The following is a 20,815-nucleotide window of genomic DNA, read 5'->3' as shown; positions in this document are numbered from 1 at the left end:
CAAGTCCTCCACAGCCCCACTGCACCTGGGCCTCCAGCCTTTCCCACTCTCCTAACCCTAACCCTAACCCTAACCCTAAGGCTAAGGCTAATGTGAGGGGTGGCCCCAGTGTCACCCCATCAGCGGCCTAGCTGCCTGAAAAGACAAAGTAGTCCTGGCAGCAATCTTGGGGCAGCCCCGCAGTGCCTTGCGCAAGTCCTCCACAGCCCCACTGCACCTGGGCCTCCAGCCTTTCCCACTCTCCTAACCCTAACCCTAACCCTAACCCTAACCCTAAGGCTAATGTGAGGGGTGGCCTCAGTGTCACCCCATCAGCGGCCTAGCTGCCTGAAAAGACAAAGTAGTCCTGGCAGCAATCTTGGGGCAGCCCCGCAGTGCCTTGCGCAAGTCCTCCACAGCCCCACTGCACCTGCGCCTCCAGCCTTTCCCACTCTCCTAACCCTAACCCCAACCCTAACCGTAAGGCTAAGGCTAATGTGAGGGGTGGCCCCAGTGTCACCCCATCAGTGGCCTAGCTGCCTGAAAAGACAAAGTAGTCCTGGCAGCAATCTTGGGGCAGCCCCGCAGTGCCTTGCGCAAGTCCTCCACAGCCCCACTGCACCTGGGCCTCCAGCCTTTCCCACTCTCCTAACCCTAACCCTAACCCTAACCCTAAGGCTAAGGCTAAGGCTAATGTGAGGGGTGGCCCCAGTGTCACCCCATCAGCGGCCTAGCTGTCTGAAAAGACAAAGTAGTCCTGGCAGCAATCTTGGGGCAGCCCCGCAGTGCCTTGCGCAAGTCCTCCACAGCCCCACTGCACCTGGGCCTCCAGCCTTTCCCACTCTCCTAACCCTAACCCTAACCCTAACCCTAAGGCTAACCCTAACCCTAAGGCTAATGTGAGGGGTGGCCTCAGTGTCACCCCATCAGCGGCCTAGCTGCCTGAAAAGACAAAGTAGTCCTGGCAGCAATCTTGGGGCAGCCCCGCAGTGCCTTGCGCAAGTCCTCCACAGCCCCACTGCACCTGCGCCTCCAGCCTTTCCCACTCTCCTAACCCTAACCCTAACCCTAACCCTAAGGCTAAGGCTAATGTGAGGGGTGGCCTCAGTGTCACCCCATCAGCGGCCTAGCTGCCTGAAAAGACAAAGTAGTCCTGGCAGCAATCTTGGGGCAGCCCCGCAATGCCTTGCGCAAGTCCTCCACAGCCCCACTGCACCTGGGCCTCCAGCCTTTCCCACTCTCCTAACCCTAACCCTAACCCTAACCCTAAGGCTAAGGCTAAGGCTAATGTGAGGGGTGGCCTCAGTGTCACCCCATCAGCGGCCTAGCTGCCTGAAAAGACAAAGTAGTCCTGGCAGCAATCTTGGGGCAGCCCCGCAGTGCCTTGAGCAAGTCCTCCACAGCCCCACTGCACCTGCGCCTCCAGCCTTTCCCACTCTCCTAACCCTAACCCTAACCCTAACCCTAAGGCTAAGGCTAATGGGAGGGGTGGCCTCAGTGTCACCCCATCAGCGGCCTAGCTGCCTGAAAAGACAAAGTAGTCCTGGCAGCAATCTTGGGGCAGCCCCGCAGTGCCTTGCGCAAGTCCTCCACAGCCCCACTGCACCTGGGCCTCCAGCCTTTCCCACTCTCCTAACCCTAACCCTAACCCTAACCCTAACCCTAACCCTAACCCTAAGGCTAAGGCTAATGTGAGGGGTGGCCCCAGTGTCACCCCATCAGCGGCCTAGCTGCCTGAAAAGACAAAGTAGTCCTGGCAGCAATCTTGGGGCAGCCCCGCAGTGCCTTGCGCAAGTCCTCCACAGCCCCACTGCACCTGCGCCTCCAGCCTTTCCCACTCTCCTAACCCTAACCCTAACCCTAAGGCTAAGGCTAATGTGAGGGGTGGCCCCAGTGTCACCCCATCAGCGGCCTAGCTGCCTGAAAAGACAAAGTAGTCCTGGCAGCAATCTTGGGGCAGCCCCGCAGTGCCTTGCGCAAGTCCTCCACAGCCCCACTGCACCTGCGCCTCCAGCCTTTCCCACTCTCCTAACCCTAACCCTAACCCTAACCCTAAGGCTAAGGCTAAGGCTAATGTGAGGGGTGGCCCCAGTGTCACCCCATCAGCGGCCTAGCTGCCTGAAAAGACAAAGTAGTCCTGGCAGCAATCTTGGGGCAGCCCCGCAGTGCCTTGCGCAAGTCCTCCACAGCCCCACTGCACCTGCGCCTCCAGCCTTTCCCACTCTCCTAACCCTAACCCTAACCCTAACCCTAAGGCTAAGGCTAAGGCTAATGTGAGGGGTGGCCCCAGTGTCACCCCATCAGCGGCCTAGCTGCCTGAAAAGACAAAGTAGTCCTGGCAGCAATCTTGGGGCAGCCGCGCAGTGCCTTGCGCAAGTCCTCCACAGCCCCACTGCACCTGGGCCTCCAGCCTTTCCCACTCTCCTAACCCTAACCCTAACCCTAACCCTAACCCTAAGGCTAATGTGAGGGGTGGCCCCAGTGTCACCCCATCAGCGGCCTAGCTGCCTGAAAAGACAAAGTAGTCCTGGCAGCAATCTTGGGGCAGCCCCGCAGTGCCTTGCGCAAGTCCTCCACAGCCCCACTGCACCTGCGCCTCCAGCCTTTCCCACTCTCCTAACCCTAACCCTAACCCTAACCCTAAGGCTAAGGCTAATGTGAGGGGTGGCCTCAGTGTCACCCCATCAGCGGCCTAGCTGCCTGAAAAGACAAAGTAGTCCTGGCAGCAATCTTGGGGCAGCCCCGCAATGCCTTGCGCAAGTCCTCCACAGCCCCACTGCACCTGGGCCTCCAGCCTTTCCCACTCTCCTAACCCTAACCCTAACCCTAACCCTAACCCTAAGGCTAAGGCTAATGGGAGGGGTGGCCTCAGTGTCACCCCATCAGCGGCCTAGCTGCCTGAAAAGACAAAGTAGTCCTGGCAGCAATCTTGGGGCAGCCCTGCAGTGCCTTGAGCAAGTCCTCCACAGCCCCACTGCACCTGCGCCTCCAGCCTTTCCCACTCTCCTAACCCTAACCCTAACCCTAACCCTAAGGCTAAGGCTAATGTGAGGGGTGGCCCCAGTGTCACCCCATCAGCGGCCTAGCTGCCTGAAAAGACAAAGTAGTCCTGGCAGCAATCTTGGGGCAGCCCCGCAGTGCCTTGCGCAAGTCCTCCACAGCCCCACTGCACCTGCGCCTCCAGCCTTTCCCACTCTCCTAACCCTAACCCTAATCCTAAGGCTAAGGCTAAGGCTAATGTGAGGGGTGGCCTCAGTGTCACCCCATCAGCGGCCTAGCTGCCTGAAAAGACAAAGTAGTCCTGGCAGCAATCTTGGGGCAGCCCCGCAGTGCCTTGCGCAAGTCCTCCACAGCCCCACTGCACCTGGGCCTCCAGCCTTTCCCACTCTCCTAACCCTAACCCTAACCCTAAGGCTAAGGCTAATGGGAGGGGTGGCCTCAGTGTCACCCCATCAGCGGCCTAGCTGCCTGAAAAGACAAAGTAGTCCTGGCAGCAATCTTGGGGCAGCCCCGCAGTGCCTTGCGCAAGTCCTCCACAGCCCCACTGCACCTGCGCCTCCAGCCTTTCCCACTCTCCTAACCCTAACCCTAACCCTAACCCTAAGGCTAAGGCTAAGGCTAATGTGAGGGGTGGCCCCAGTGTCACCCCATCAGCGGCCTAGCTGCCTGAAAAGACAAAGTAGTCCTGGCAGCAATCTTGGGGCAGCCCCGCAGTGCCTTGCGCAAGTCCTCCACAGCCCCACTGCACCTGCGCCTCCAGCCTTTCCCACTCTCCTAACCCTAACCCTAACCCTAACCCTAACCCTAACCCTAAGGCTAATGTGAGGGGTGGCCCCAGTGTCACCCCATCAGCGGCCTAGCTGCCTGAAAAGACAAAGTAGTCCTGGCAGCAATCTTGGGGCAGCCGCGCAGTGCCTTGCGCAAGTCCTCCACAGCCCCACTGCACCTGGGCCTCCAGCCTTTCCCACTCTCCTAACCCTAACCCTAACCCTAAGGCTAAGGCTAAGGCTAATGTGAGGGGTGGCCCCAGTGTCACCCCATCAGCGGCCTAGCTGCCTGAAAAGACAAAGTAGTCCTGGCAGCAATCTTGGGGCAGCCCCGCAGTGCCTTGCGCAAGTCCTCCACAGCCCCACTGCACCTGGGCCTCCAGCCTTTCCCACTCTCCTAACCCTAACCCTAACCCCAACCCTAACCCTAACCCTAAGGCTAATGTGAGGGGTGGCCTCAGTGTCACCCCATCAGCGGCCTAGCTGCCTGAAAAGACAAAGTAGTCCTGGCAGCAATCTTGGGGCAGCCCCGCAGTGCCTTGCGCAAGTCCTCCACAGCCCCACTGCACCTGGGCCTCCAGCCTTTCCCACTCTCCTAACCCTAACCCTAACCCTAATCCTAAGGCTAAGGCTAAGGCTAATGTGAGGGGTGGCCTCAGTGTCACCCCATCAGCGGCCTAGCTGCCTGAAAAGACAAAGTAGTCCTGGCAGCAATCTTGGGGCAGCCCCGCAGTGCCTTGCGCAAGTCCTCCACAGCCCCACTGCACCTGGGCCTCCAGCCTTTCCCACTCTCCTAACCCTAACCCTAACCCTAAGGCTAAGGCTAAGGCTAATGTGAGGGGTGGCCCCAGTGTCACCCCATCAGCGGCCTAGCTGCCTGAAAAGACAAAGTAGTCCTGGCAGCAATCTTGGGGCAGCCCCGCAGTGCCTTGCGCAAGTCCTCCACAGCCCCACTGCACCTGCGCCTCCAGCCTTTCCCACTCTCCTAACCCTAACCCTAACCCTAACCCTAAGGCTAAGGCTAAGGCTAATGTGAGGGGTGGCCTCAGTGTCACCCCATCAGCGGCCTAGCTGCCTGAAAAGACAAAGTAGTCCTGGCAGCAATCTTGGGGCAGCCCCGCAGTGCCTTGCGCAAGTCCTCCACAGCCCCACTGCACCTGGGCCTCCAGCCTTTCCCACTCTCCTAACCCTAACCCTAACCCTAACCCTAAGGCTAAGGCTAATGTGAGGGGTGGCCTCAGTGTCACCCCATCAGCGGCCTAGCTGCCTGAAAAGACAAAGTAGTCCTGGCAGCAATCTTGGGGCAGCCCCGCAGTGCCTTGCGCAAGTCCTCCACAGCCCCACTGCACCTGGGCCTCCAGCCTTTCCCACTCTCCTAACCCTAACCCTAACCCTAACCCTAACCCTAACCCTAAGGCTAAGGCTAATGTGAGGGGTGGCCCCAGTGTCACCCCATCAGCGGCCTAGCTGCCTGAAAAGACAAAGTAGTCCTGGCAGCAATCTTGGGGCAGCCCCGCAGTGCCTTGCGCAAGTCCTCCACAGCCCCACTGCACCTGGGCCTCCAGCCTTTCCCACTCTCCTAACCCTAACCCTAACCCTAAGGCTAAGGCTAAGGCTAAGGCTAATGTGAGGGGTGGCCTCAGTGTCACCCCATCAGCGGCCTAGCTGCCTGAAAAGACAAAGTAGTCCTGGCAGCAATCTTGGGGCAGCCCCGCAGTGCCTTGCGCAAGTCCTCCACAGCCCCACTGCACCTGCGCCTCCAGCTTTTCCCACTCTCCTAACCCTAACCCTAACCCTAACCCTAACCCTAAGGCTAAGGCTAATGTGAGGGGTGGCCCCAGTGTCACCCCATCAGCGGCCTAGCTGCCTGAAAAGACAAAGTAGTCCTGGCAGCAATCTTGGGGCAGCCCCGCAGTGCCTTGCACAAGTCCTCCACAGCCCCACTGCACCTGGGACTCCAGCCTTTCCCACTCTCCTAACCCTAACCCTAACCCTAAGGCTAAGGCTAAGGCTAATGTGAGGGGTGGCCCCAGTGTCACCCCATCAGCGGCCTAGCTGCCTGAAAAGACAAAGTAGTCCTGGCAGCAATCTTGGGGCAGCCCCGCAGTGCCTTGCGCAAGTCCTCCACAGCCCCACTGCACCTGGGCCTCCAGCCTTTCCCACTCTCCTAACCCTAACCCTAACCCTAACCCTAACCCTAACCCTAAGGCTAATGTGAGGGGTGGCCTCAGTGTCACCCCATCAGCGGCCTAGCTGCCTGAAAAGACAAAGTAGTCCTGGCAGCAATCTTGGGGCAGCCCCGCAGTGCCTTGCGCAAGTCCTCCACAGCCCCACTGCACCTGCGCCTCCAGCCTTTCCCACTCTCCTAACCCTAACCCCAACCCTAACCCTAAGGCTAAGGCTAATGTGAGGGGTGGCCCCAGTGTCACCCCATCAGCGGCCTAGCTGCCTGAAAAGACAAAGTAGTCCTGGCAGCAATCTTGGGGCAGCCCCGCAGTGCCTTGCGCAAGTCCTCCACAGCCCCACTGCACCTGGGCCTCCAGCCTTTCCCACTCTCCTAACCCTAACCCTAACCCTAAGGCTAAGGCTAAGGCTAAGGCTAATGTGAGGGGTGGCCCCAGTGTCACCCCATCAGCGGCCTAGCTGTCTGAAAAGACAAAGTAGTCCTGGCAGCAATCTTGGGGCAGCCCCGCAGTGCCTTGCGCAAGTCCTCCACAGCCCCACTGCACCTGCGCCTCCAGCCTTTCCCACTCTCCTAACCCTAACCCTAACCCTAACCCTAAGGCTAACCCTAACCCTAAGGCTAATGTGAGGGGTGGCCTCAGTGTCACCCCATCAGCGGCCTAGCTGCCTGAAAAGACAAAGTAGTCCTGGCAGCAATCTTGGGGCAGCCCCGCAGTGCCTTGCGCAAGTCCTCCACAGCCCCACTGCACCTGCGCCTCCAGCCTTTCCCACTCTCCTAACCCTAACCCTAACCCTAACCCTAAGGCTAAGGCTAATGTGAGGCGTGGCCTCAGTGTCACCCCATCAGCGGCCTAGCTGCCTGAAAAGACAAAGTAGTCCTGGCAGCAATCTTGGGGCAGCCCCGCAGTGCCTTGCGCAAGTCCTCCACAGCCCCACTGCACCTGGGCCTCCAGCCTTTCCCACTCTCCTAACCCTAACCCTAACCCTAACCCTAAGGCTAAGGCTAAGGCTAACGTGAGGGGTGGCCCCAGTGTCACCCCATCAGCGGCCTAGCTGCCTGAAAAGACAAAGTAGTCCTGGCAGCAATCTTGGGGCAGCCCCGCAGTGCCTTGAGCAAGTCCTCCACAGCCCCACTGCACCTGCGCCTCCAGCCTTTCCCACTCTCCTAACCCTAACCCTAACCCTAACCCTAAGGCTAAGGCTAATGTGAGGGGTGGCCCCAGTGTCACCCCATCAGCGGCCTAGCTGCCTGAAAAGACAAAGTAGTCCTGGCAGCAATCTTGGGGCAGCCCCGCAGTGCCTTGCGCAAGTCCTCCACAGCCCCACTGCACCTGGGCCTCCAGCCTTTCCCACTCTCCTAACCCTAACCCTAACCCTAACCCTAACCCTAAGGCTAAGGCTAATGTGAGGGGTGGCCCCAGTGTCACCCCATCAGCGGCCTAGCTGCCTGAAAAGACAAAGTAGTCCTGGCAGCAATCTTGGGGCAGCCCCGCAGTGCCTTGCGCAAGTCCTCCACAGCCCCACTGCACCTGCGCCTCCAGCCTTTCCTACTCTCCTAACCCTAACCCTAACACTAACCCTAACCCTAACCCTAACCCTAAGGCTAAGGCTAATGTGAGGGGTGGCCTCAGTGTCACCCCATCAGCGGCCTAGCTGCCTGAAAAGACAAAGTAGTCCTGGCAGCAATCTTGGGGCAGCCCCGCAGTGCCTTGCGCAAGTCCTCCACAGCCCCACTGCACCTGCGCCTCCAGCCTTTCCCACTCTCCTAACCCTAACCCTAACCCTAACCCTAACCCTAAGGCTAATGTGAGGGGTGGCCCCAGTGTCACCCCATCAGCGGCCTAGCTGCCTGAAAAGACAAAGTAGTCCTGGCAGCAATCTTGGGGCAGCCCCGCAGTGCCTTGCGCAAGTCCTCCACAGCCCCACTGCACCTGCGCCTCCAGCCTTTCCCACTCTCCTAACCCTAACCCTAACCCTAACCCTAACCCTAAGGCTAAGGCTAATGTGAGGGGTGGCCCCAGTGTCACCCCATCAGCGGCCTAGCTGCCTGAAAAGACAAAGTAGTCCTGGCAGCAATCTTGGGGCAGCCCCGCAGTGCCTTGCGCAAGTCCTCCACAGCCCCACTGCACCTGGGCCTCCAGCCTTTCCCACTCTCCTAACCCTAACCCTAACCCTAACCCTAAGGCTAAGGCTAAGGCTAATGTGAGGGGTGGCCCCAGTGTCACCCCATCAGTGGCCTAGCTGCCTGAAAAGACAAAGTAGTCCTGGCAGCAATCTTGGGGCAGCCCCGCAGTGCCTTGCGCAAGTCCTCCACAGCCCCACTGCACCTGCGCCTCCAGCCTTTCCCACTCTCCTAACCCTAACCCTAACCCTAACCCTAAGGCTAAGGCTAATGTGAGGGGTGGCCTCAGTGTCACCCCATCAGCGGCCTAGCTGCCTGAAAAGACAAAGTAGTCCTGGCAGCAATCTTGGGGCAGCCCCGCAGTGCCTTGCGCAAGTCCTCCACAGCCCCACTGCACCTGGGCCTCCAGCCTTTCCCACTCTCCTAACCCTAACCCTAACCCTAACCCTAAGGCTAAGGCTAATGTGAAGGGTGGCCTCAGTGTCACCCCATCAGCGGCCTAGCTGCCTGAAAAGACAAAGTAGTCCTGGCAGCAATCTTGGGGCAGCCCCGCAGTGCCTTGCGCAAGTCCTCCACAGCCCCACTGCACCTGCGCCTCCAGCCTTTCCCACTCTCCTAACCCTAACCCTAACCCTAACCCTAAGGCTAAGGCTAAGGCTAATGTGAGGGGTGGCCTCAGTGTCACCCCATCAGCGGCCTAGCTGCCTGAAAAGACAAAGTAGTCCTGGCAGCAATCTTGGGGCAGCCCCGCAGTGCCTTGCGCAAGTCCTCCACAGCCCCACTGCACCTGGGCCTCCAGCCTTTCCCACTCTCCTAACCCTAACCCTAACCCTAACCCTAAGGCTAAGGCTAAGGCTAATGTGAGGGGTGGCCCCAGTGTCACCCCATCAGCGGCCTAGCTGTCTGAAAAGACAAAGTAGTCCTGGCAGCAATCTTGGGGCAGCCCCGCAGTGCCTTGCGCAAGTCCTCCACAGCCCCACTGCACCTGCGCCTCCAGCCTTTCCCACTCTCCTAACCCTAACCCTAACCCTAACCCTAATCCTAAGGCTAAGGCTAAGGCTAATGTGAGGGGTGGCCTCAGTGTCACCCCATCAGCGGCCTAGCTGCCTGAAAAGACAAAGTAGTCCTGGCAGCAATCTTGGGGCAGCCCCGCAGTGCCTTGCGCAAGTCCTCCACAGCCCCACTGCACCTGGGCCTCCAGCCTTTCCCACTCTCCTAACCCTAACCCTAACCCTAACCCTAACCCTAAGGCTAAGGCTAATGTGAGGGGTGGCCCCAGTGTCACCCCATCAGCGGCCTAGCTGCCTGAAAAGACAAAGTAGTCCTGGCAGCAATCTTGGGGCAGCCCCGCAGTGCCTTGCGCAAGTCCTCCACAGCCCCACTGCACCTGGGCCTCCAGCCTTTCCCACTCTCCTAACCCTAACCCTAACCCTAAGGCTAAGGCTAAGGCTAATGTGAGGGGTGGCCCCAGTGTCACCCCATCAGCGGCCTAGCTGCCTGAAAAGACAAAGTAGTCCTGGCAGCAATCTTGGGGCAGCCCCGCAGTGCCTTGCGCAAGTCCTCCACAGCCCCACTGCACCTGCGCCTCCAGCCTTTCCCACTCTCCTAACCCTAACCCTAACCCTAACCCTAACCCTAAGGCTAAGGCTAATGTGAGGGGTGGCCCCAGTGTCACCCCATCAGTGGCCTAGCTGCCTGAAAAGACAAAGTAGTCCTGGCAGCAATCTTGGGGCAGCCCCGCAGTGCCTTGCGCAAGTCCTCCACAGCCCCACTGCACCTGCGCCTCCAGCCTTTCCCACTCTCCTAACCCTAACCCTAACCCTAATCCTAAGGCTAAGGCTAAGGCTAATGTGAGGGGTGGCCTCAGTGTCACCCCATCAGCGGCCTAGCTGCCTGAAAAGACAAAGTAGTCCTGGCAGCAATCTTGGGGCAGCCCCGCAGTGCCTTGCGCAAGTCCTCCACAGCCCCACTGCACCTGCGCCTCCAGCCTTTCCCACTCTCCTAACCCTAACCCTAACCCTAACCCTAACCCTAAGGCTAATGTGAGGGGTGGCCCCAGTGTCACCCCATCAGCGGCCTAGCTGCCTGAAAAGACAAAGTAGTCCTGGCAGCAATCTTGGGGCAGCCCCGCAGTGCCTTGCGCAAGTCCTCCACAGCCCCACTGCACCTGCGCCTCCAGCCTTTCCCACTCTCCTAACCCTAACCCTAACCCTAACCCTAACCCTAAGGCTAAGGCTAATGTGAGGGGTGGCCCCAGTGTCACCCCATCAGCGGCCTAGCTGCCTGAAAAGACAAAGTAGTCCTGGCAGCAATCTTGGGGCAGCCCCGCAGTGCCTTGCGCAAGTCCTCCACAGCCCCACTGCACCTGGGCCTCCAGCCTTTCCCACTCTCCTAACCCTAACCCTAAGGCTAAGGCTAAGGCTAAGGCTAATGGGAGGGGTGGCCCCAGTGTCACCCCATCAGCGGCCTAGCTGCCTGAAAAGACAAAGTAGTCCTGGCAGCAATCTTGGGGCAGCCCCGCAGTGCCTTGCGCAAGTCCTCCACAGCCCCACTGCACCTGCGCCTCCAGCCTTTCCCACTCTCCTAACCCTAACCCTAACCCTAACCCTAAGGCTAAGGCTAATGTGAGGGGTGGCCCCAGTGTCACCCCATCAGCGGCCTAGCTGCCTGAAAAGACAAAGTAGTCCTGGCAGCAATCTTGGGGCAGCCCCGCAGTGCCTTGCGCAAGTCCTCCACAGCCCCACTGCACCTGCGCCTCCAGCCTTTCCCACTCTCCTAACCCTAACCCTAACCCTAACCCTAACCCTAACCCTAAGGCTAATGTGAGGGGTGGCCCCAGTGTCACCCCATCAGCGGCCTAGCTGCCTGAAAAGACAAAGTAGTCCTGGCAGCAATCTTGGGGCAGCCCCGCAGTGCCTTGCGCAAGTCCTCCACAGCCCCACTGCACCTGCGCCTCCAGCCTTTCCCACTCTCCTAACCCTAACCCTAACCCTAATCCTAAGGCTAAGGCTAAGGCTAATGTGAGGGGTGGCCTCAGTGTCACCCCATCAGCGGCCTAGCTGCCTGAAAAGACAAAGTAGTCCTGGCAGCAATCTTGGGGCAGCCCCGCAGTGCCTTGCGCAAGTCCTCCACAGCCCCACTGCACCTGCGCCTCCAGCCTTTCCCACTCTCCTAACCCTAACCCTAACCCTAAGGCTAAGGCTAATGTGAGGGGTGGCCCCAGTGTCACCCCATCAGCGGCCTAGCTGCCTGAAAAGACAAAGTAGTCCTGGCAGCAATCTTGGGGCAGCCCCGCAGTGCCTTGCGCAAGTCCTCCACAGCCCCACTGCACCTGCGCCTCCAGCCTTTCCCACTCTCCTAACCCTAACCCTAAGGCTAAGGCTAAGGCTAAGGCTAATGTGAGGGGTGGCCCCAGTGTCACCCCATCAGCGGCCTAGCTGCCTGAAAAGACAAAGTAGTCCTGGCAGCAATCTTGGGGCAGCCCCGCAGTGCCTTGCGCAAGTCCTCCACAGCCCCACTGCACCTGCGCCTCCAGCCTTTCCCACTCTCCTAACCCTAACCCTAACCCTAACCCTAACCCTAAGGCTAATGTGAGGGGTGGCCCCAGTGTCACCCCATCAGCGGCCTAGCTGCCTGAAAAGACAAAGTAGTCCTGGCAGCAATCTTGGGGCAGCCCCGCAGTGCCTTGCGCAAGTCCTCCACAGCCCCACTGCACCTGCGCCTCCAGCCTTTCCCACTCTCCTAACCCTAACCCTAACCCTAACCCTAACCCTAAGGCTAATGTGAGGGGTGGCCCCAGTGTCACCCCATCAGCGGCCTAGCTGCCTGAAAAGACAAAGTAGTCCTGGCAGCAATCTTGGGGCAGCCCCGCAGTGCCTTGCGCAAGTCCTCCACAGCCCCACTGCACCTGCGCCTCCAGCCTTTCCCACTCTCCTAACCCTAACCCTAACCCTAACCCTAAGGCTAAGGCTAAGGCTAATGTGAGGGGTGGCCCCAGTGTCACCCCATCAGCGGCCTAGCTGCCTGAAAAGACAAAGTAGTCCTGGCAGCAATCTTGGGGCAGCCCCGCAGTGCCTTGCGCAAGTCCTCCACAGCCCCACTGCACCTGCGCCTCCAGCCTTTCCCACTCTCCTAACCCTAACCCTAACCCTAACCCTAAGGCTAAGGCTAAGGCTAATGTGAGGGGTGGCCTCAGTGTCACCCCATCAGCGGCCTAGCTGCCTGAAAAGACAAAGTAGTCCTGGCAGCAATCTTGGGGCAGCCCCGCAGTGCCTTGCGCAAGTCCTCCACAGCCCCACTGCACCTGGGCCTCCAGCCTTTCCCACTCTCCTAACCCTAACCCTAACCCTAATCCTAAGGCTAAGGCTAAGGCTAATGTGAGGGGTGGCCTCAGTGTCACCCCATCAGCGGCCTAGCTGCCTGAAAAGACAAAGTAGTCCTGGCAGCAATCTTGGGGCAGCCCCGCAGTGCCTTGCGCAAGTCCTCCACAGCCCCACTGCACCTGCGCCTCCAGCCTTTCCCACTCTCCTAACCCTAACCCTAACCCTAACCCTAAGGCTAATGTGAGGGGTGGCCCCAGTGTCACCCCATCAGCGGCCTAGCTGCCTGAAAAGACAAAGTAGTCCTGGCAGCAATCTTGGGGCAGCCCCGCAGTGCCTTGCGCAAGTCCTCCACAGCCCCACTGCACCTGCGCCTCCAGCCTTTCCCACTCTCCTAACCCTAACCCTAACCCTAACCCTAAGGCTAAGGCTAAGGCTAATGTGAGGTGTGGCCCCAGTGTCACCCCATCAGCGGCCTAGCTGCCTGAAAAGACAAAGTAGTCCTGGCAGCAATCTTGGGGCAGCCCCGCAGTGCCTTGCGCAAGTCCTCCACAGCCCCACTGCACCTGCGCCTCCAGCCTTTCCCACTCTCCTAACCCTAACCCTAAGCCTAACCCTAACCCTAACCCTAAGGCTAATGTGAGGGGTGGCCCCAGTGTCACCCCATCAGCGGCCTAGCTGCCTGAAAAGACAAAGTAGTCCTGGCAGCAATCTTGGGGCAGCCCCGCAGTGCCTTGCGCAAGTCCTCCACAGCCCCACTGCACCTGCGCCTCCAGCCTTTCCCACTCTCCTAACCCTAACCCTAAACCTAACCCTAAGGCTAAGGCTAATGTGAGGGGTGGCCTCAGTGTCACCCCATCAGCGGCCTAGCTGCCTGAAAAGACAAAGTAGTCCTGGCAGCAATCTTGGGGCAGCCCCGCAGTGCCTTGCGCAAGTCCTCCACAGCCCCACTGCACCTGCGCCTCCAGCCTTTCCCACTCTCCTAACCCTAACCCTAACCCTAAGGCTAAGGCTAAGGCTAATGTGAGGGGTGGCCTCAGTGTCACCCCATCAGCGGCCTAGCTGCCTGAAAAGACAAAGTAGTCCTGGCAGCAATCTTGGGGCAGCCCCGCAGTGCCTTGCGCAAGTCCTCCACAGCCCCACTGCACCTGGGCCTCCAGCCTTTCCCACTCTCCTAACCCTAACCCTAACCCTAACCCTAACCCTAAGGCTAATGTGAGGGGTGGCCCCAGTGTCACCCCATCAGCGGCCTAGCTGCCTGAAAAGACAAAGTAGTCCTGGCAGCAATCTTGGGGCAGCCCCGCAGTGCCTTGCGCAAGTCCTCCACAGCCCCACTGCACCTGCGCCTCCAGCCTTTCCCACTCTCCTAACCCTAACCCTAACCCTAACCCTAAGGCTAAGGCTAAGGCTAATGTGAGGGGTGGCCCCAGTGTCACCCCATCAGCGGCCTAGCTGCCTGAAAAGACAAAGTAGTCCTGGCAGCAATCTTGGGGCAGCCCCGCAGTGCCTTGCGCAAGTCCTCCACAGCCCCACTGCACCTGGGCCTCCAGCCTTTCCCACTCTCCTAACCCTAACCCTAACCCTAACCCTAACCCTAAGGCTAAGGCTAATGTGAGGGGTGGCCCCAGTGTCACCCCATCAGCGGCCTAGCTGTCTGAAAAGACAAAGTAGTCCTGGCAGCAATCTTGGGGCAGCCCCGCAGTGCCTTGCGCAAGTCCTCCACAGCCCCACTGCACCTGCGCCTCCAGCCTTTCCCACTCTCCTAACCCTAACCCTAACCCTAAGCCTAACCCTAACCCTAAGGCTAATGTGAGGGGTGGCCTCAGTGTCACCCCATCAGTGGCCTAGCTGCCTGAAAAGACAAAGTAGTCCTGGCAGCAATCTTGGGGCAGCCCCGCAGTGCCTTGCGCAAGTCCTCCACAGCCCCACTGCACCTGCGCCTCCAGCCTTTCCCACTCTCCTAACCCTAACCCTAACCCTAACCCTAATCCTAAGGCTAAGGCTAAGGCTAATGTGAGGGGTGGCCTCAGTGTCACCCCATCAGCGGCCTAGCTGCCTGAAAAGACAAAGTAGTCCTGGCAGCAATCTTGGGGCAGCCCCGCAGTGCCTTGCGCAAGTCCTCCACAGCCCCACTGCACCTGGGCCTCCAGCCTTTCCCACTCTCCTAACCCTAACCCTAACCCTAACCCTAACCCTAACCCTAAGGCTAATGTGAGGGGTGGCCCCAGTGTCACCCCATCAGCGGCCTAGCTGCCTGAAAAGACAAAGTAGTCCTGGCAGCAATCTTGGGGCAGCCCCGCAGTGCCTTGCGCAAGTCCTCCACAGCCCCACTGCACCTGGGCCTCCAGCCTTTCCCACTCTCCTAACCCTAACCCTAACCCTAACCCTAACCCTAAGGCTAATGTGAGGGGTGGCCCCAGTGTCACCCCATCAGCGGCCTAGCTGCCTGAAAAGACAAAGTAGTCCTGGCAGCAATCTTGGGGCAGCCCCGCAGTGCCTTGCGCAAGTCCTCCACAGCCCCACTGCACCTGGGCCTCCAGCCTTTCCCACTCTCCTAACCCTAACCCTAACCCTAACCCTAACCCTAAGGCTAAGGCTAATGTGAGGGGTGGCCCCAGTGTCACCCCATCAGCGGCCTAGCTGCCTGAAAAGACAAAGTAGTCCTGGCAGCAATCTTGGGGCAGCCCCGCAGTGCCTTGCGCAAGTCCTCCACAGCCCCACTGCACCTGCGCCTCCAGCCTTTCCCACTCTCCTAACCCTAACCCTAACCCTAAGGCTAAGGCTAAGGCTAAGGCTAATGTGAGGGGTGGCCCCAGTGTCACCCCATCAGCGGCCTAGCTGTCTGAAAAGACAAAGTAGTCCTGGCAGCAATCTTGGGGCAGCCCCGCAGTGCCTTGCGCAAGTCCTCCACAGCCCCACTGCACCTGCGCCTCCAGCCTTTCCCACTCTCCTAACCCTAACCCTAACCCTAACCCTAAGGCTAACCCTAACCCTAAGGCTAATGTGAGGGGTGGCCTCAGTGTCACCCCATCAGCGGCCTAGCTGCCTGAAAAGACAAAGTAGTCCTGGCAGCAATCTTGGGGCAGCCCCGCAGTGCCTTGCGCAAGTCCTCCACAGCCCCACTGCACCTGCGCCTCCAGCCTTTCCCACTCTCCTAACCCTAACCCTAACCCTAACCCTAAGGCTAAGGCTAATGTGAGGCGTGGCCTCAGTGTCACCCCATCAGCGGCCTAGCTGCCTGAAAAGACAAAGTAGTCCTGGCAGCAATCTTGGGGCAGCCCCGCAGTGCCTTGCGCAAGTCCTCCACAGCCCGACTGCACCTGGGCCTCCAGCCTTTCCCACTCTCCTAACCCTAACCCTAACCCTAACCCTAAGGCTAAGGCTAAGGCTAATGTGAGGGGTGGCCTCAGTGTCACCCCATCAGCGGCCTAGCTGCCTGAAAAGACAAAGTAGTCCTGGCAGCAATCTTGGGGCAGCCCCGCAGTGCCTTGCGCAAGTCCTCCACAGCCCCACTGCACCTGCGCCTCCAGCCTTTCCCACTCTCCTAACCCTAACCCTAACCCTAACCCTAAGGCTAAGGCTAATGTGAGGGGTGGCCCCAGTGTCACCCCATCAGCGGCCTAGCTGCCTGAAAAGACAAAGTAGTCCTGGCAGCAATCTTGGGGCAGCCCCGCAGTGCCTTGCGCAAGTCCTCCACAGCCCCACTGCACCTGGGCCTCCAGCCTTTCCCACTCTCCTAACCCTAACCCTAACCCTAACCCTAAGGCTAAGGCTAATGTGAGGGGTGGCCCCAGTGTCACCCCATCAGCGGCCTAGCTGCCTGAAAAGACAAAGTAGTCCTGGCAGCAATCTTGGGGCAGCCCCGCAGTGCCTTGCGCAAGTCCTCCACAGCCCCACTGCACCTGCGCCTCCAGCCTTTCCTACTCTCCTAACCCTAACCCTAACACTAACCCTAACCCTAACCCTAACCCTAAGGCTAAGGCTAATGTGAGGGGTGGCCTCAGTGTCACCCCATCAGTGGCCTAGCTGCCTGAAAAGACAAAGTAGTCCTGGCAGCAATCTTGGGGCAGCCCCGCAGTGCCTTGCGCAAGTCCTCCACAGCCCCACTGCACCTGCGCCTCCAGCCTTTCCCACTCTCCTAACCCTAACCCTAACCCTAACCCTAACCCTAAGGCTAATGTGAGGGGTGGCCCCAGTGTCACCCCATCAGCGGCCTAGCTGCCTGAAAAGACAAAGTAGTCCTGGCAGCAATCTTGGGGCAGCCCCGCAGTGCCTTGCGCAAGTCCTCCACAGCCCCACTGCACCTGCGCCTCCAGCCTTTCCCACTCTCCTAACCCTAACCCTAACCCTAACCCTAACCCTAAGGCTAAGGCTAATGTGAGGGGTGGCCCCAGTGTCACCCCATCAGCGGCCTAGCTGCCTGAAAAGACAAAGTAGTCCTGGCAGCAATCTTGGGGCAGCCCCGCAGTGCCTTGCGCAAGTCCTCCACAGCCCCACTGCACCTGCGCCTCCAGCCTTTCCCACTCTCCTAACCCTAACCCTAACCCTAACCCTAACCCTAAGGCTAATGTGAGGGGTGGCCCCAGTGTCACCCCATCAGCGGCCTAGCTGCCTGAAAAGACAAAGTAGTCCTGGCAGCAATCTTGGGGCAGCCCCGCAGTGCCTTGCGCAAGTCCTCCACAGCCCCACTGCACCTGGGCCTCCAGCCTTTCCCACTCTCCTAACCCTAACCCTAACCCTAACCCTAACCCTAAGGCTAATGTGAGGGGTGGCCTCAGTGTCACCCCATCAGCGGCCTAGCTGCCTGAAAAGACAAAGTAGTCCTGGCAGCAATCTTGGGGCAGCCCCGCAGTGCCTTGCGCAAGTCCTCCACAGCCCCACTGCACCTGCGCCTCCAGCCTTTCCCACTCTCCTAACCCTAACCCTAACCCTAACCCTAAGGCTAAGGCTAATGTGAAGGGTGGCCTCAGTGTCACCCCATCAGCGGCCTAGCTGCCTGAAAAGACAAAGTAGTCCTGGCAGCAATCTTGGGGCAGCCCCGCAGTGCCTTGCGCAAGTCCTCCACAGCCCCACTGCACCTGCGCCTCCAGCCTTTCCCACTCTCCTAACCCTAACCCTAACCCTAACCCTAAGGCTAAGGCTAATGTGAGGGGTGGCCTCAGTGTCACCCCATCAGCGGCCTAGCTGCCTGAAAAGACAAAGTAGTCCTGGCAGCAATCTTGGGGCAGCCCCGCAGTGCCTTGCGCAAGTCCTCCACAGCCCCACTGCACCTGCGCCTCCAGCCTTTCCCACTCTCCTAACCCTAACCCTAACCCTAACCCTAAGGCTAAGGCTAAGGCTAATGTGAGGGGTGGCCTCAGTGTCACCCCATCAGCGGCCTAGCTGCCTGAAAAGACAAAGTAGTCCTGGCAGCAATCTTGGGGCAGCCCCGCAGTGCCTTGCGCAAGTCCTCCACAGCCCCACTGCACCTGCGCCTCCAGCCTTTCCCACTCTCCTAACCCTAACCCTAACCCTAACCCTAAGGCTAAGGCTAAGGCTAATGTGAGGGGTGGCCCCAGTGTCACCCCATCAGCGGCCTAGCTGTCTGAAAAGACAAAGTAGTCCTGGCAGCAATCTTGGGGCAGCCCCGCAGTGCCTTGCGCAAGTCCTCCACAGCCCCACTGCACCTGCGCCTCCAGCCTTTCCCACTCTCCTAACCCTAACCCTAACCCTAACCCTAATCCTAAGGCTAAGGCTAAGGCTAATGTGAGGGGTGGCCTCAGTGTCACCCCATCAGCGGCCTAGCTGCCTGAAAAGACAAAGTAGTCCTGGCAGCAATCTTGGGGCAGCCCCGCAGTGCCTTGCGCAAGTCCTCCACAGCCCCACTGCACCTGCGCCTCCAGCCTTTCCCACTCTCCTAACCCTAACCCTAACCCTAAGCCTAACCCTAACCCTAAGGCTAATGTGAGGGGTGGCCCCAGTGTCACCCCATCAGCGGCCTAGCTGCCTGAAAAGACAAAGTAGTCCTGGCAGCAATCTTGGGGCAGCCCCGCAGTGCCTTGCGCAAGTCCTCCACAGCCCCACTGCACCTGGGCCTCCAGCCTTTCCCACTCTCCTAACCCTAACCCTAACCCTAAGGCTAAGGCTAAGGCTAATGTGAGGGGTGGCCCCAGTGTCACCCCATCAGCGGCCTAGCTGCCTGAAAAGACAAAGTAGTCCTGGCAGCAATCTTGGGGCAGCCCCGCAGTGCCTTGCGCAAGTCCTCCACAGCCCCACTGCACCTGCGCCTCCAGCCTTTCCCACTCTCCTAACCCTAACCCTAACCCTAACCCTAAGGCTAAGGCTAATGGGAGGGGTGGCCCCAGTGTCACCCCATCAGCGGCCTAGCTGCCTGAAAAGACAAAGTAGTCCTGGCAGCAATCTTGGGGCAGCCCCGCAGTGCCTTGCGCAAGTCCTCCACAGCCCCACTGCACCTGCGCCTCCAGCCTTTCCCACTCTCCTAACCCTAACCCTAACCCTAATCCTAAGGCTAAGGCTAAGGCTAATGTGAGGGGTGGCCTCAGTGTCACCCCATCAGCGGCCTAGCTGCCTGAAAAGACAAAGTAGTCCTGGCAGCAATCTTGGGGCAGCCCCGCAGTGCCTTGCGCAAGTCCTCCACAGCCCCACTGCACCTGCGCCTCCAGCCTTTCCCACTCTCCTAACCCTAACCCTAACCCTAACCCTAAGGCTAAGGCTAATGTGAGGGGTGGCCCCAGTGTCACCCCATCAGCGGCCTAGCTGCCTGAAAAGACAAAGTAGTCCTGGCAGCAATCTTGGGGCAGCCCCGCAGTGCCTTGCGCAAGTCCTCCACAGCCCCACTGCACCTGCGCCTCCAGCCTTTCCCACTCTCCTAACCCTAACCCTAACCCTAAGGCTAAGGCTAAGGCTAATGATAGGGGTGGCCCCAGTGTCACCCCATCAGCGGCCTAGCTGCCTGAAAAGACAAAGTAGTCCTGGCAGCAATCTTGGGGCAGCCCCGCAGTGCCTTGCGCAAGTCCTCCACAGCCCCACTGCACCTGCGCCTCCAGCCTTTCCCACTCTCCTAACCCTAACCCTAACCCTAACCCTAACCCTAAGGCTAAGGCTAATGGGAGGGGTGGCCCCAGTGTCACCCCATCAGCGGCCTAGCTGCCTGAAAAGACAAAGTAGTCCTGGCAGCAATCTTGGGGCAGCCCCGCAGTGCCTTGCGCAAGTCCTCCACAGCCCCACTGCACTTGCGCCTCCAGCCTTTCCCACTCTCCTAACCCTAACCCTAAGGCTAAGGCTAAGGCTAAGGCTAATGGGAGGGGTGGCCCCAGTGTCACCCCATCAGCGGCCTAGCTGCCTGAAAAGACAAAGTAGTCCTGGCAGCAATCTTGGGGCAGCCCCGCAGTGCCTTGCGCAAGTCCTCCACAGCCCCACTGCACCTGGGCCTCCAGCCTTTCCCACTCTCCTAACCCTAACCCTAACCCTAACCCTAAGGCTAAGGCTAATGTGAGGGGTGGCCCCAGTGTCACCCCATCAGCGGCCTAGCTGCCTGAAAAGACAAAGTAGTCCTGGCAGCAATCTTGGGGCAGCCCCGCAGTGCCTTGCGCAAGTCCTCCACAGCCCCACTGCACCTGCGCCTCCAGCCTTTCCCACTCTCCTAACCCTAACCCTAACCCTAACCCTAACCCTAACCCTAAGGCTAATGTGAGGGGTGGCCCCAGTGTCACCCCATCAGCGGCCTAGCTGCCTGAAAAGACAAAGTAGTCCTGGCAGCAATCTTGGGGCAGCCCCGCAGTGCCTTGCGCAAGTCCTCCACAGCCCCACTGCACCTGGGCCTCCAGCCTTTCCCACTCTCCTAACCCTAACCCTAACCCTAATCCTAAGGCTAAGGCTAAGGCTAATGTGAGGGGTGGCCTCAGTGTCACCCCATCAGCGGCCTAGCTGCCTGAAAAGACAAAGTAGTCCTGGCAGCAATCTTGGGGCAGCCCCGCAGTGCCTTGCGCAAGTCCTCCACAGCCCCACTGCACCTGCGCCTCCAGCCTTTCCCACTCTCCTAACCCTAACCCTAACCCTAACCCTAAGGCTAATGTGAGGGGTGGCCCCAGTGTCACCCCATCAGCGGCCTAGCTGCCTGAAAAGACAAAGTAGTCCTGGCAGCAATCTTGGGGCAGCCCCGCAGTGCCTTGCGCAAGTCCTCCACAGCCCCACTGCACCTGCGCCTCCAGCCTTTCCCACTCTCCTAACCCTAACCCTAAGGCTAAGGCTAAGGCTAAGGCTAATGTGAGGGGTGGCCCCAGTGTCACCCCATCAGCGGCCTAGCTGCCTGAAAAGACAAAGTAGTCCTGGCAGCAATCTTGGGGCAGCCCCGCAGTGCCTTGCGCAAGTCCTCCACAGCCCCACTGCACCTGGGCCTCCAGCCTTTCCCACTCTCCTAACCCTAACCCTAACCCTAACCCTAA

Source organism: Struthio camelus, chromosome 7, assembly GCF_040807025.1.
Source record: "Struthio camelus isolate bStrCam1 chromosome 7, bStrCam1.hap1, whole genome shotgun sequence".
In the NCBI taxonomy this organism is placed as follows: Eukaryota; Metazoa; Chordata; class Aves; order Struthioniformes; family Struthionidae; genus Struthio; species Struthio camelus.
This window is presented reverse-complemented; position numbering follows the sequence as displayed.